Source organism: Thalassophryne amazonica, chromosome 6 (genome assembly GCF_902500255.1).
Source record: "Thalassophryne amazonica chromosome 6, fThaAma1.1, whole genome shotgun sequence".
Taxonomy (NCBI): domain Eukaryota; kingdom Metazoa; phylum Chordata; class Actinopteri; order Batrachoidiformes; family Batrachoididae; genus Thalassophryne; species Thalassophryne amazonica.
In genome coordinates this window covers 879,843-897,068 of record NC_047108.1, presented here as the reverse complement: position 1 = coordinate 897,068, position 17,226 = coordinate 879,843, and the positions used below count along the sequence as shown (strand labels likewise).

The 17,226-nt window shown below is 42.5% G+C and overlaps 1 protein-coding gene across 1 annotated transcript in view; it reads left to right on the top strand.

Moving 5' to 3' along the window:
* Positions 1-17,226, top strand: part of LOC117513126 (1-phosphatidylinositol 4,5-bisphosphate phosphodiesterase eta-2-like) — a 667,318-nt gene that overhangs the window by 146,080 nt on the left and 504,012 nt on the right. The gene's annotated exons all lie outside the window — the stretch shown is intronic.

The following is a 17,226-nucleotide window of genomic DNA, read 5'->3' as shown; positions in this document are numbered from 1 at the left end:
TTTGTAGTCGTATCATCTGACCTTCGGCTACGTGTCTCGGACACTCGAGTGAAGAGAGGGGCTGAGCTGTGGACCGATCACCACCTACCTGGTGGTGAGTTGGATCCACTGGGAGGGGAGGAAGCTGGTCAGACCTGGCAGGCCCAAAGGCATCGTGAGGGTCTGCTGGGAACGACTGGCGGAACCCTCTGTCAGCGAGGTCTTCAACTTCCACCTCTGGGAAAGCTTCTCCCAGATCCTGGGGGAGGTTGGAGACATGGAGTCCACCTCCATTATCGATGCAGCCGCTCGTAGCTGTGGTCACAAGGTCTCTGGTGCCTGTCGCGGCAGCAATCCCTGAACCCAGTGGTGGATGTCGGAAGTAAGGGATGCCGTCAAGCTGAAGGAGTCCTACTTGTCTTTGTTGGCAGGTGGGACCCCGTAGCCCGTGCGGTCGCAGAGGCAAAAACTCGGGTCTGGGAGGAGTTCGGGGAGGCCATGGAGGAGGACTATCGGTCGGCCTCAAAGAAATTCTGGCAAACCGTCCAACTCCTCAGGAGGCAGAAGCAGCTCTCCACCAGCACTGTCTACGGTACGGGTGGGGAGCTGTTGACCATGACTGGGGATGTTGTTGGGCAGGGGAAGGAATGCTTCGAGGATTTCTTCAATCCCATCATCATGTCTTCCGAAGAGGAAGCAGAGACTGGGGACTCAGAGGCAGACTCATCCATTACCCAGGCCGAAGTCACCGAGGTGGTTAGAAAGATCCTCGGTGGCAAATCTCCTGGGGTGGATGAAATCCATCCTGAGTAGCTTAAGTCTCTGGATGTTGTTGGACTGTCTTGGCTGACACGCCTCTGCAACATTGAGTGGCGGTCGGGGAGAGTGCCTCTGGATTGGCACACCGAGGTGGTGGTCCCTCTGTTTAAGAAGGGGGGCTGGTGGGTGTGTTCCAACTACAGGGGGATCACCTTCCTCAGCCTCCCCGGTAAGGTCTATTCCAGAGTACTGGAGAGGAGAATTCAACCGATAGTCAAACCTCGGACTCAGGAGGAGCAGTGTGGTTTTCGTCCTGGTTACGGCACACTGAACCAGCTCTACATGCTCCATTGGGTGCTCGAGGGTTCATGGGAGTTTGCCCAACCAGTCCACATGTGCTTTGTGGATCTGGAGAAAGCGTTCGACCATGTCCCTTGGGGCACCCTGTGGGGGGGTGCTCCGGGAGTACGGGGTCCGGGGTCCTTTGCTAAGGACTATCCGGTCCCTGTACGACCGCAGCGGTTCTGTTCATTATCTTTATGGACAGAATTTCTAGCTGCAGCCAGGGTGTAGAGGGGGTCTGGTTTGGGAACCACAGAATCTCGTCTCTGCTGTTTGCGGACGATGTGGTTCTGTTGGCTTCGTCAAATCAGGCCCTTCAGCGTGCACTGGGGTGGTTTGCAGCCGAGTGTGAAGTGTCCGGGATGAAAATCAGCACCTCCAAATCCGAGGCCATGGTTCTCGACCGGAAAAAGGTGCTTTGCCCTCTTCAGGTTGGTGGAGTGTCCTTGCCTCAAGTGGAGGAGTTTAAGTATCTCGGGGTCTTGTTCATGAGTGAGGGACGGATGGAGCGTGAGATTGACAGATGGATCGGTGCAGCATCTGCAGTGACCTTCTTGTAGAAAAGATGGTGTCAGTAGCGTTCAGCGACCAGTTGATCAATTCCATGGTTAAACCAGTAGTAGTCCAATAGATCCAGTATCCAATATAATTTGAGGAATTCACAGTCTGGTGAAGTAGGGACTTGAAGTTTAACCTTCAGAGAGCAGAGATAAGGAAGAGTGGAGGAGATGCGACCGCCCTCGTTGGAGTCCCAAGCTTGATTGTTACACACTCTTTGTTTGAGCACGTGAGATTGTCATCAGAGGCTCTCCGTCTGCTCCGCCTGCTTTCACTGATCACTATGCGTAATGGCGCAGGGCGCATGGAGCCCAGTAGTATGTACTCATTCGAGCACCCAGGGGGCTATTCAAACGGGCCAACTAGTAACATATCACTCCTGAAAATGATCTTTGGCTTTTCAGGTGAGGTAAATCTCCCCTACGATTGGATTTTGGAAAACCATGTGATGGTGAACCAATTCCAATCGGACAGTCACATTTCGCACGTCATCACACAGCTTCTATGAGGAGTATAAAGATGGCCGATGGCTGGCTCGCAAGTCCGCGGAGTTTACTTTTCAGCAAAAAAAAAGTAAGTTTCTATTTCATATCATTAAAAAGCTATTTATAATTTAGTAAAGCTTGGTCTTAGGCATCGTATACGACGGCGTCGGCCCCAGAGGGTTAAAATAACCCCAACACCATTTCTCTTCCTTTTCATGCCATGATACAACAACGTTAACCAACCACCTGTGCTCCCGCTCTTACTTCCCTTCCACTTGGTTTTTTTGCACACACACAATACAGTTGTGATCAAAAGTATACATACCCTTGAAGAATTTTTCAGAGAATATGAATAACACAAAAACTTTTTTCACTCATGGTTCATGGTTGTGTGTAGCCATTTATTGTCAAACAACTGTCTTTTCTTTGTTTAAATCATAATGACAACAGAAACTACCCAAATGACCCTGATCAAAAGTTTACATACCCCTGTTCTTAATACTGTGTATTGCCCCCTTTAACATCAATAACAGATTGGAGTCTTTTGTGGTAGTTGTGGATGAGGCTCTCTGATGGTAAAGCTGTTACTGAATATGTCATGGATTTTATTTACATCAGTTACGAAGAACTGTATGGCACTTTATGGTAAATCTGCGTGGAGTTGACAGTTCTCAAAAACTCAGTGACTGTGCAAGAAGGAGAAGAGTGAGGAAAGTCGCCAAGACACCCAGACAACCCAGAAGAAGTTATAAGCTCATGTGTCTGTGATTCTAGAAATTGTGCACTATGGAAATTTTGCGTTTTGCATCACTACTATTAGCTTCATAGTGGAGTAGAGCGGAGAAGGATATTCTTTCACCAAAACAGATCAAATCGAGGCTTGCATCTCAGATGTACTCACTCACAGACACTCACCTTCAACCCAGAGTTGGGGGCAAGTCCTCTTCTTAACCCCTCTCAAAGCCATTAAAATACCATGAGTCACTTTTGTGTGTATTAAAGTCACTCACTGGGACTCTTGTCTTGTTGCAGTCAAGAAACGAGAATCGTCCTCCGTTCCATTGGCACAGATCCAAACGCTGTGCGGCTCTCTGCTGAGACAGAGTCCGCTTGGAATTAATAACTTCAAAACGAATCGCCGCTTTAAATAAAATGACACCTCTTACAAACGCTGTAATACAGACAAGAAACTACAATCAACAAAAATGTTTTTTTCCTCTCAAAATAACACGTCCTGCATTCTTTATCAATTACTGATGTGCAGCACAGCCAGCTGCAAGAGCTCAGATGTATGGAAAGACATTCATGCCAATAATGTCTGAAAGGAAATGCTTTTGACAAAAACTACATATTTAGTTTATTTCTATTTATGTCCAGAGATCAAGGATCCACCATGTAGAGTTTATTATGTCCAGAGTTTAAGGATCCAGTGACCAATTTCATATTTATTTACTTTAAGACTCAATAATAAAATGTTGTTCACTTTCAATTTAATCAGCTTATAAAGCGCCAAATCACAACAAAAGCCGTCTCAAGGCACCTCACATAGAACAGTTCAACATAAAAAATTAAAATAAATAAATAAAAATGCAAAATTCAAATACATAATTAAAAACAGAAGTAAAAGAATAACACAGATAAAAAATAAAAAACTATTCATAAGAAAGAGAATAAAAATAGTCTTTAAGTCTTGACTTAAAATTGTCCACGGACTCCGACTGTCTCACGGTCGCAGGAAGACCATTCCACAGAGCAGGTGCATGATAAGAAAAAGCTCTTTGACCCTTTGACATAGAAAACCTGTAAAGCCTACTTTTAGTACACAAAAATTCACAAGAGGTATGGATAAGGGAATCGATAAGGAATTGGATCGATAAGCGGACTCAATAATGGTATTGATATCGATAAAATCTTTTCGATACCCATCCCTACCTATAAATGACTTCACCCTTCTTCGATGTGTCTCAAAAGAAAACAAGCTCACCCATGAGTCTATATGAGGTAACGTGAGGAAATTAGAGAGAGACTTTGAGACAAAATGTCTAATCTGAAAAATACCTAAATAAATAATTTGCGGGCAGACCATATGAATCTGAATCCTGCAAAGCTGTGAAATGTACCATCTTAATACAACTAAAGCAATTTTATACCTTTTTTATGCCACACTAAAAAAAAAGCAGAGTCCAAATATGAAGAGGGAAACAGGTGGTTATTTCACAATTGATCAGACAAAGGTGCACCTACAAACTTAAAATGTTTCCTAAATTGGTGCTGGGGCAAAGTGCAAACAGAGTCCAAACTAAAATCTGGGGTAGGAAGTGTAAAGGAGTAAGCAAACTAACCACGGATGAAAAAACACAGAAGAAGACAACCCAAAATGCTTAAGGCCCTGTCACACCTTGAAGATTTAGCCAGCGTATGCTGACTGCATTAAAAAATGCTGGCATGTGCTGGTGTACGTCTAATAAGTTATGCTGTCTGCATTAATATTGATCACAGAGTATTAAAAAAATAAATGACCACCCTTAACAAAGCCATTCTGTTCTTCAGTAATTTGGCTCTCACTGCGGTATTGTATCACTTCCTGTTCCGGAGCACAGCGGTGTTTTACTGTATCTGTTAGCTGTTTAATCTGCGTAGTTAGATTGATCTAGATAACTAGATAACGATTTGTTTCATAGTGTAATCTTCACGTGCCTTAATTAAAGCACTCCCTCTGCTGAATCACCTCTAAATTATTCACACATTATTCATTTTGTGTGTTTTTAGGAATCTGCTAGCTTAGCACAGCTATTAGCTCTTAGCCGGTTTAGCATGGCGGCTTCTCCTGTCTCTCCCGCACTTTTCTGCTCTGGGTGTGAAATGTTTAGTTATTCCTCGGCCTCCTTTAGCAGTAACAGTACTTATAATAAGTGTAGCTTGTTCGTAGCTTTGGAGGCCAGGCTGGGCGAATTGGAGACTCGGCTCTGCACCTTGGAAAATCCTACAGCTAGCCAGACCCTGTAGTTGGTGCGGACCAAGGTAGCTTAGCCACCGTTAGCTGTCCCCCAGCAGATCCCGAGCAGCCGGGAAAGCAGGTCGGCTGGGTGACTGTGAGGAGGAAGCGTAGTCCTAAACAGAAGCCCCCTGTACACCACCAACCCGTTCACATCTCTAACCGTTTTTCCCCACTCGGCGACACACCCACCGAGGAACAAACTCTGGTTATTGGCGACTCTGTTTTGAGAAATGTAAAGTTAGCGACACCAGCAACCATAGTCAGATGTCTTCCGGGGGCCAGAGCAGGCGACATTGAAGGAAATTTGAAACTGCTGGCTAAGGCTAAGTGTAAATTTGGTAAGATTGTAATTCACATCGGCAGTAATGACACCCGGTTACGCCAATCGGAGGTCACTAAAATTAATATTGAATCGGTGTGTAATTTTGCAAAAACAATGTCGGACTCTGTAGTTTTTTCTGGGCCCCTCCCCAATCGGACCGGGAGTGACATGTTTAGCCGCATGTTCTCCTTGAATTGCTGGCTGTCTGAGTGGTGTCCAAAAAATGAGGTGGGCTTCATGGATAATAGGCAGTTTCTGGGGAAAACCTGGTCTTGTTAGGAGAGACGGCATCCATCCCATTTTGGATGGAGCAGCTCTCATTTCTAGAAATCTGGCCAATTTTATTAAACCCTCCAAACCGTGACTATCCAGGGTTGGGACCAGGAAGCAGAGTTGTAGTCTTACACACCTCTCTGCAGCTTCTCTCCCCCTCCATCCCCCCATTACCCCATCCCTGTAGAGATGGTGCCTGCTCCCAGACCACCAATAACCAGTAAAAATCTATTTAAGCGTAAAAATTCAAAAAGAAAAAATAATATAGCACCTTCAACTGCACCACAGACTAAAACAGTTAAATGTGGTCTATTAAACATTAGATCTCTCTCTGCTAAGTCCCTGTTAGTAAATGATATAATAATTGATCAACATATTGATTTATTCTGCCTTACAGAAACCTGGTTACAGCAGGATGAATATGTTAGTTTAAATGAGTCAACACCCCCGAGTCACACTAACTGTCAGAATGCTCGTAGCACAGGCCGAGGCGGAGGATTAGCAGCAATCTTCCATTCCAGCTTATTAATTAATCAAAAACCCAGACAGAGCTTTAATTCATTTGAAAGCTTGACTCTTAGTCTTGTCCATCCAAATTGGAAGTCTCAAAAAACAGTTTTATTTGTTATCTATCGTCCACCTGGTCGTTACTGTGAGTTTCTTTGTGATTTTTCAGACCTTTTTTCTGACTTAGTGCTTAGCTCAGATAAGATAATTATAGTGGGTGATTTTAACATCCACATAGATGCTGAGAATGACAGCCTCAGCACTGCATTTAATCTATTATTAGACTCAGTTGGCTTCTCTCAAAATGTAAATGAGCCCACCCACCACCTTAGCCACACTTTAGATGTTGTTCTGACTTATGGCATAAAAATTGAAGACTAACAGTATTCCCTGAAAACCCCCTGTTGTCTGATCATTTCTTAATAACATTTACATTTACTTTAATGGACTACCCAGCAGTGGGGAATACGTTTCATTACAGTAGAAGTCTTTCTGAAAGCGCTGTAACTAGGTTTAAGGATATGATTCCTTCTTTGTTATGTTCTCCAATGCCATATACCAACACAGTGCAGAGTAGCTACCTAAACTCTGTGAGTGAGATAGATTATCTCGTCAGTAGCTTTACATCCTCATTGAGTACAACTTTGGATGCTGTAGCTCCTCTGAAAAAGAGAGCCTTAAATCAGAAATGCCTGACTCCATGGTATAACTCACAAACTCGCAGCTTAAAGCAGATAATGTTATGTCTCGACGCGGGTTGAGGAGCCGACCTGCGTCAGACGGAACCCAGCGCTAAAAATAACCAGAAAGCGGTTCCAAACAAAACAATGTATTTATTACACCCACTGGTGCATAATAAAGTACAAGAACTGAAAAAGCGTCCCTCTGGTGGAGTGAAGGCTGGCACGCTGTCCAGCGCCCAAAAGGATCGAAGCCCGGCGCTCCTGGACCCACTACCACCGCCTAACACCCCCCAGGTAGACACGACAAACCGACCCCCTGCGAAGCACAGAAGAGGTGAGGTAAGTCAGCAGTTACAACTAATATCCTTCAAAAGACACACACTATCAGCAACACATGCAGGTCTGAATTTTAAGCTTTATGCAAATGAGCAGCTTCTCACAACAGGTGGAGGACCGCTTGTCCGCATGCCACAGCAGTGAGAAGCAAGCTGCACAATCCTCTTCACAATTCAAGTATACTGCGTAACAAAATACCAAGCCACTATCAACAATTAGTCAAACACTTAATCACCTTTGATGTGTGCTGACAGCATGTGTCCCTCACCCTTCCTTGCTTCACGGGCTCGATGTGTCAAACCCAGGCGCGGTCCTCAGCGTCTCAAAAACGAACATCACAAGGTCGAGTTCCCGGCAGTTCTGCTTGAATCACACATGACTTAAATGCAGAACGCCATCCAATTATCTGCTTCAGCTGAAAGTCTTTAAGGTTGCATGTGAGCACCATTCACAGGTGCTGCACATGATGTTGATGAGGGTGAAGGATTCTTCAGCCAGCACCTTCTCCACAGACTAATCAGTTCGCATGCCACCTGGAGAGCAAAGAAAAGAAAAGAACACCAAAACATCCAGCCACACCCCCCAACACACAACAGATAACCCATAAACTGGAGAGGAAATGGCATCTCACTAATCTAGAAGATCTTCATTTAGCCTGGAAAAAGAGTCTGTTGCTCTATAAAAAGCCCTCCGTAAAGCTAGGACATCTTACTATTCATCACTAATTGAAGAAAATAAGAACAACCCCAGGTTTCTTTTCAGCACTGTAGCCAGGCTGACAAAGAGTCAGAGCTCTATTGAGCCGAGTATTCCTTGAACTTTAACTAGTAATGACTTCATGACTTTCTTTGCAAATAAAATTTTAACTATTAGAGAAAAAATTATTCATAACCATCCCAAAGACATATCTTTATGTTCGACTGCTTTCAGTAATGCTGGTATTTGGTTAGACTCTTTCTCTCCGATTGTTATTTATATGTTTATATGTTATTTTCATTAGTTACTTCCTCCAAACCATCAACATGTCTATTAGACCCCATTCCTACCAGGCTGCTCAAGGAAGCCCTACCGTTAATTAATGCTTCGATCTTAAATATGATCAATCTATCTTTATTAGTTGGCTATGTACCACAGGCTTTTAAGGTGGCAGTAATTAAACCATTACTTAAAAAGCCATCACTTGACCCAGCTATCTTAGCTAATTATAGGCCAATCTCCAGCCTTCCTTTTCTCTCAAAAATTCTTGAAAGGGTAGTTATAAAACAGCTAACTAATCATCTGCAGAGGAATGGTCTATTTGAAGAGTTTCAGTCAGGTTTCAGAATTCATCATAGTACAGAAACAGCATTAGTGAAGGTTACAAATGATCTTCTTATGGCCTCACACAGTGGACTCATCTCTGTGCTCGTCCTGTTAGACCTCAGTGCAGCTTTTGATACTGTTGACCATAAAATTTTATTACAGAGATTAGAGCATGCCATAGGTATTAAAGGCACTGCGCTGGATTGGTTTGAATCATATTTATCTAATAGATTACAATTTGTTCATGTAAATGGGGAGTCTTCTTCACGGACTAAGGTTAATTATGGAGTTCCACAAGGTTCTGTGCTAGGACCGATTTTATTCACTTTATACATGCTTCCCTTAGGCAGTATTATTAGATAGCATTGCTTAAAGTTTCATTGTTACGCAGATGATACCCAGCTTTATCTATCCATGAAGCCAGAGGACACACACCAATTAGTTAAACTGCAGGAATGTCTTTCAGACATAAAGACATGGATGACTTCTAATTTCCTGCTTTTAAATTCAGATAAAACTGAAGTTATTGTACTTGGCCCCACAAATTTTAGAAACATGGTGTCCAACCAGATCCTTACTCTGGATGGCATTACCCTGACCTCCAGTAATACTGTGAAAAATCTTGGAGTTCTTCAGTGCACATATTAAGCAAATATGTAGGACTGTTTTTTTGCATTTGCGCAATATCTCTAAAATTAGAAAGGTCTTGTCTCAGAGTGATGCTGAAAAACTAATTCATGCATTTATTTCCTCTAGGCTGGACTATTGTAATTCATTATTATCAGGTTGTCCTAAAAGTTCCCTGAAAAGCCTTCAGTTAATTCCAAATGCTGCAGCTAGAGTACTGACGGGGACTAGAAGGAGAGAGCATATTTCACCCATATTGGCCTCTCTTCATTGGCTTCCTGTTAATTCTAGAATAGAATTCAAAATTATTCTTCTTACTTATAAGGTTTTGAATAATCAGGTCCCATCTTATCTTAGGGACCTCATAGTACCATATCACCCCAATAGAGCGCTTCGCTCTCAGACTGCAGGCTTACTTGTAGTTCCTAGGGTTTGTAAGAGTAGAATGGGAGGCAGAGCCTTCAGCTTTCAGGCTCCTCTCCTGTGGAACCAGCTCCCAATTCAGATCAGGGAGACAGACACCCTCTCTACTTTTAAGATTAAGCTTAAAACTTTCCTTTTTTGAAAAGCTTATAGTTAGGGCTGGATCAGGTGACCCTGAACCATCCCTTAGTTATGCTGCTATAGACTTAGACTGCTGGGGGGTTCCCATGATGCACTGAGTGGTTCTTTCTCTTTTTGCTCTCTATGCACCACTCTGCTTTTAGTTATTGGTGATTGATCTCTGCTCTCTTCCACAGCATGTCTTTTTCCTGATTCTCTCCCCTCAGCCCCAACCAGTTCCAGCAGAAGACTGCCCCTCCCTGAGCCTGGTTCTGCTGGAGGTTTCTTCCTGTTAAAAATGTTTCCTTCCCACTGTCGCCAAGTGTTTGCTCATAGGGGGTCGTTTTGACTGTAATTATTGTATGGCTTTTGCCTTACAATATAAAGCGCCTTGGGGCAACAGTTTGTTGTGATTTGGCGCTATATAAATAAAATTGATTTGATTTGATTTTACTGGGCAGAACCCTCTCTAACCAAAGAACAAGAGTTTTGGCCAATACTTTGACATCAGCAATCAACAAAGATAGAGGTCTGTAAGAACTGCAGGAATCAATCTTCAAAAGCAGAAACATTCAATCCTGAGTCAGTGTGGGAGGTAGCACTCCCTTTTCCAAGGATTCATTAAACACCGGCAAAAGAACTTTAAAAACTCTATTGGGAATCCATAGGGACCTGGGGCTTTATTAGATTGCATAGCTTCAGTCAAGGATTTTAACTCTTTAAGTGACAGTGGGGCATCCAACTTACTGACCCTAACAGGGTCAAGTTTAGTCAAGAACCAGTTCATTATTGTAGTATTTGTAGGGAATTCAGATTTATGTAAGAAGGAGTAAAATGGTTTTAACACTTTGTTCATTCCCACAGAGACTGTAACAATAGTGTTGAAATCCCTATTAATTTAAGGTGTTATATGTAGGTAGTCTGGCACTTCAGCTGATGAGCTTGTAATCAATTAGCATTATCACCATGTTCATAGTAAGTAATATGAGTTTGGAACAACAAACACTCAGCATTTTTAGTGGAGATCAGTTCAAACTCTGTCTGAATATTAAGACACTTCTTAGATAAATCAGGAGAGGGATTGGTGGCAAATTGCTGATCAAGGATACCAATATCAGAGATAAAGTTCATAAATTTAGTAAGCCTGCTATTACATTTTTATTGACATATAAGGAATATGAAATAATATGACCTCTGAGAAAAGCCTTCAGTGTGTAATGAATATGATATAGAGTCAGTTTGGTTAAAAGAACGAAACTCAATAGAATTGGAAACAGTCACAAAATCTTTTGTCTGCCAATTATAAGGAATTGAATCTCCAAAGGGGAGGAGTATATTTATTCATTGATATCTCAATATCTAGGAGTAAAGGTGCAGTTGAAATAACACAGGGGTTGAGAGAAAATAATATATTCTAGAGTATGATTGATGCACATGGGGGGAAAAAAAGAAAACTTTTTGGATGAGGGACTGTAAAGTCTCCAAGGATTAACTATACCATTCATTGTCATAAAATCTGATAAAGATTTGGACATAGCAGATTGAGATATGTCACAGATTTGAGCAATCTAGCACTGGTTCAAACACACAATTCAAATCACCCCAAAAAATCAACAAATAGGTATTGAAATGAGGTATGCTTGTGAGTAATCTATCAGACCTAACTTATCCATGGAAAACTAAGCCTATGGTGATCTTTAAAGTCTAGGTGACACAATATGTAATGTTTTTTTTTTTTAATATTTAAGACTAAAATAAAACTAAAGTTTGAAATTTATTCTTACGTGGTGCACAGTTACCAAAGAGATAAATATTTGGATTTTGAACTGCGAGCCACTAAAAACCAGGAGTCCTGACATTTGAAAAGAAGGAGGAAGTGACATCAGCACGAGAACCATTATTTTAATAGTCCCATTAATTTATGGATTTTGATGGGCTACTGACAGCCCCATTTCCACCGAGTGGTTCGGGTCGGTGCTGCATGGTGTAAAATGTGTCAGAACGGTTAATCCCCCCAAGCAGAATCCTTTTGATTGGCAGATGGAACACTTATATTGATGAGCGTGCACGTACAGTGTCATATGCAGCTTCTCCACTCCAGACGGAGGCAAAACTGAGTATTTTCACATTATTTGACATTATTTTTGTTATTATTGATCATTTAATTGCATGCATTAAATTAGCCACACACATTTATGTGGGGAAAAAAGTACCAAATATATCTAACAGAGCCAGGGCAAATCAAGCAACCCCCCCCCCCACAAACACACACACACACCAAAAAAAAAAAAAAAGTCTCCAAAAGGGAGATAGCAGTGCCAAAAAACAGGAAAACAGTTGTTGCCACATATCAATTAGTGACAGCAACCCGGGGAATAAGGCAAGCTAAACCCAGAAAAAAGGAAGAAACAGGAAAAGCAACTCCCACAGAATCAAAATTGAATAATAGCAGGCACAAGAAATGGTTAAATAATTCAGCACCCCTATGAATACAAACATAACTAGGACTGCAAGCAGTCATATATGGGCCCTCGTGTCCACGACCTCGTCCCTGTCCGGACCAGCGCGTCCCCTTGTGACCAGATGTGGGCAGCTGCATCCAGGGGCAGACACTCATTACACATGTGATGTTTCAAGTCAATCGTACGAAGCATGCAGGAGGTATCATTACTCGTCAGCTCGTGGTTGAGGTCGATGCTTCTAATGTTTGTGTAGGAGTGGTCCTATCTCAGAGAAATCCTTCTGACAACAGGCTGCATCCGTGCGCCTTCCTGTCAAAGAAACTGACCTCTGCAGAGTGCAACTATGGCATCGGGGGCCGCAAGCTGTTGGCGGTAAAAGTGGCTTTGGAATAGTGGCAGCACTAGTTGGAGTGGGCACAAATTCTGTTCATAGTCTATACAGATCACAAAAGCCTTGAGTATCTATGCACGGCCAAACGTCTAAATTCCCACCAGGCCAGATGGGCCATTTTATTTAGCCACTTCATTTTCACGCTGTCTTACTGACCTGGCACAAAAAACAGGAAGCCAAACACATTGTCTCATCAGGGGGACCCAGTTGACACAACTGCTGATCCAGGGACCATCTTGCCCGCGTCATGCTTTGTCTATGCATTAACTTGGGATATACAGTGGGGGAAATAAGTGTTTGATTCACTGTCAGTTTTGCAGGTTTTTCCACCTACAAAGAATGTAGAGGTCTGTATTTTTTTATCATATGTACACTTCAACTGTGAGAGACAGAATCTAAAAAAAAAATCCAGAAAATCACATTGTATGATTTTTTTTTTTTTAAATAATTAATTTGCGTTTTATTGCATAAAATATTTGACCCCCTAGAAAAACATAGCTTAACAATTGGTACAGAAACATTTGTCTGCCATTACAGAGGTCAAACATTTCCTGTAGTTCTTGTCCAAGTTTTCACACACTGCAGCAGGGATTTTGGTCCACTCCTTCATACAGATCTTCTCCACATCTTTCAGGTTTGGAGTTTCAGCTCCCTCCAAAGATTTTCTATTGAGTTCAGGTCTGGAGACTGACCAGGCCACTCCAGGACCTTGAAATGCTTCTTACGGAGCCCCTCCTTAGTTGCCCTGGCTGTGTGTTTGGGGTCATTGTCATGCTGGAAGACCCAGCCATGACCCATCTTCAATGCTCTTACTGAGGGAAGGAGGTTGTTTGCCAAAATCTCGCAATACATGACCCCATCCATCCTCCCTTCAATACGGTGCAGTCGTCCTGTCCCCTTTGCAGAAGAGCACCCCCAGAGTATGATGTTTCCACCCCCATGCTTCACGGTTGGGATGGTTTTCTTGGGGTTGTTCTCATCCTCTAAACATGTTGATTCCAAAAAGCTCTATTCTGGTCTCATCTGACCACATGACCTTCTCCCATGCCTCCTCTGGATCATCCAGATGGTCACTGGTGAACTTCAAATGGGCCTGGACATGTGCTGGCTTGAGCAGGGGGACCTTGCTGCCCTGCAGGATTTTAAACCATGACAGCATCATGTGTTACTAATGTAATCTTTGTGACTGTGGTCCCAGCTCTCTTCAGGTCATTGACCAGGTCCTCCTGTGTAGTTCTGAGCTTTCTCAGAATCATCCTTACCCCACAAAGTGAGATCTTGCATGGAATCCCAGATCGAGGGAGACTGACAGTCATCTTCCTTTCTAATAAATAATCATAACAGTTGTTGTCTTCTACCAAGCTGCTTGCCTGTTGTCCTGTAGTCCATCCCAGCCTTGTGCAGGTCTATAGTTTTGTCCCTGGTATCCTTAGACAGCTCTTTGGTCTTGGCTATGGTGAACAGGTTGGAGTGTGATTGATTGTGTGAACAGGTGTCTTTTATACAGGTAACAAGTTCAAACAGGTGCAATTAATACAGGTAAAGAGTGCAGAATAAGAAGACTTCTTAAAGAAAAGTTAACAGGTCTGTGAGAGACAGAATTCTTGCTGGTTGGTAGGTGTTCAAATACTTATTTGCAGCATCCATCCATCCATCCATTTTCTTCCACTTTATCCGGATTTGGGTCGCGGGGGCAGCAGCTCAAGCAAAGCTGCCCAGACCTCCCGATCCACACACACCTCCCCCAGCTCCTCCGGGGGAACCCCAAGGCGCTTCCAAGCCAGCAGAGAGATGTAGTCCCTCCAGTGTATCCTGGGTCTTCCCTGGGGCCTCCTCCCAATGGGACGTGCCCGGAACACCTCTCCAGCAAGGTGTCATACATTGTGATTTCCGGATTTTTTTTTTTTAGATTATGTCTCTGACAGTGTACATGCACCTAAAATGAAAATTTCAGACCCCTCCATGATTTCTAAGTGGGAGAACTTGCAAAATCGCAGGGTGTTCGAATACTTATTTTCCTTACTGTATGATGGCAGATGGAGTGAAAGTAGAAAGGTATCAAATCACAGCCTTTTGTGTCTGATTTAACAGGTGCATGTCAGGCTGCAGGTCAGAGCCTGAGCATGGTGTGAAAAAAATAAAATAAACTGCCGGAGTCGATTGACACACCTCCGCATCAAAAGTCACATGACCTAATTAAGTGGACATAACACACAAACCTCTCAGTGTCTGAATGTCGAACGCTTGGAATTCAATGTGCACACCACTTTTTAAATTTTATTAATAAGCCAAGTATAACTTGAATTATGATTCATAATGTACATACACTTCATAATGGGGGGGATAATATTTTCATATTCGCTGCACGTTTTGCCGATACCTGCAGCAAAAAGGACTCATTTCCTGATTCAGCTGCAGGAGCAAGAGGGCTGGAATGACATATGACTCCTTCAATTGCAGCAGGAGAAAGGGGTGTTACTGCTAGTGGGAAAACACAGGAGCTAACCAGTCACAATCACCAACTCCCATCTGGGTTTGATGACAACCTACAGACCCTGTGTGTGTGTGTGTGTGTGTGCGCGTGCATTCGTTTTGCGAACATGAATTTTCTTCAGTTTCTTTCTGTCTGCGACAGCAAACAAGTTATTACTAGTGTAAAATATATTACCAAATAAACAATGATCCCCAATCCACATAATTTGGTTGCTGAGAGAAGAAAAGTGTGGTTTCATGTGGAGCAAAAAGCAGACGGAAATCAGTTTGGAAGTTTTGGTATTTGCCATGCTTGAAGTGTGTTTTAGTGTGTGATGTAGTTATTTTATTTAGTGCATCAAAATAATCAGGTGTTTGGAACAGCATATCAAGTCTCTCTCTTTTTTTTAACTGCATGAAGACGATCGAAGTATGAAACACGTCATCAGAGTCTGAACGTGATCTCCACAGACCCCACTCACACTCTGTACCAGCACTACACCTTTTTACCATCAGGTCGTAGGTTCAGGTCCCTGCCTCTCAGGACTAAGAGGGCCACCTCCAGTTTTCTGCCCACCTTGATCCACCTGATGAGCAGCAGCTAATGTGACTAGTTCTTTGAGCAGGCTGTGCTTGGCTTTTATTGGCTTTTGTAATTATATTTATTAAGTGTTGATAAAGTGTTGATTTTTATGAAATTTTATTATGCATGAAATGTGTGTTTCTGCTCGTGTTGGCGCTCTGTCTGCAAAGGAAGTTCCTAACGGATAAATAAAGTTATTTTGATTTTGATTTTGATTTGAACCAGAGCATGATCAGTCTGATAAAGTGGACTTTATTGTTCTGGTCTGTATGAACCAGAGCAGGTGGATTCACTGATCTGTGCACACAGATCTGCCCAGTGAATTGGACCGTGTGCTTCTCTGTCCAGCCTCTCCTGGACTTGGCGCAGCAGAACTCTGCTCCAGCCTGTGTCCTGGAACACAGAGCAAGCTCTCGGGGTGGAGAACACAGGATTTCTTGTGGAGACTTTCTCCCTCCAAAGCCCAAAACACTTTTTTTTTTTTTTTTTGGCTACTTAACACAGTCAGGAGACTTTGGACCAACACCAAATAAAAATGCTACAAAAACAAGGAATTGGGGAAAAATACACATGGATATAAATTTTTGGAGCTTCTGATGTGCATTAGACAGGAATTGTTTTTCTGAGTGACACAAATCTAATTTGTGTGGCATCTTATTGCATGTAAATAGCCACAAACAACGCCTGAAGCATTTCCTGCATTTTAATGTGAATTGTTTTATATAACTTTGTTTATGCTACATTTTTACATATATTTTTAAAATTTACAGTTCATATTTGCATTCTAGGTTATAAAAATGGTTTGTTAAACATATTTCTGGTTTTCACATAAAAAAAAAAAAAAACTAACTTTTTTCTGATTAGAATTTTATGTTTTTGGATGAATTTACTGTCACTGTTTTAATGCAGTATGTCAGAATGAAAGAAAAACTGTAAAGTCATCCCAGGTGGGGTTGTGCTGAAAAAAAAAGTCACCAAACAAGGCCAGGTAAACAGTTTTTTTAAGGTACACCTTTTTATGAAGGTGTAGTCAAAAACACCCAAAAATAGCCAAGACTCCAGAGAGTTGACCACAGAAACGAGACTGGTCCCACTTCCCTAAAATCGGTGAGTGTCAGCGCTGAACTTTAATTTTGTACCACTGGTGCTTTGCAAGACTGCTGGGATAGGCTCCAGCACCCCATGACCCTTAATTGGAGTAAGCGGCGATGAGTGTGTGAGTGTTACTTTGCACATCCAGACTGCTTGGGGTTTTTAATGGAAATACATTGTGATCGGACAGGACATTTTATCCGATGTGAGCAAAAATCCGTTATAGACGGTGTTTATTACACGGAAAACGATGCATAAACTTTGGGACTTTTTTTGTCGGGGACTGCTAATATCCGGTTTATACGATGATGGTTTAGGTGAGTTTTACTCTACATGGGACTGAACAATAGCTTTACCTCGCAAAGCTTTGATGATGAAGTCGCTTCCATCCCACACAGCTGACTTTATTTTCCCCAATTTCTCTTCTGTTCGCAATGCAAGCTCTGATGATTTGATGTGGGTTTTCGTTGTTTTTGTTTGGGGTTTAACTTTCCAATGAAACTGTAGGAACT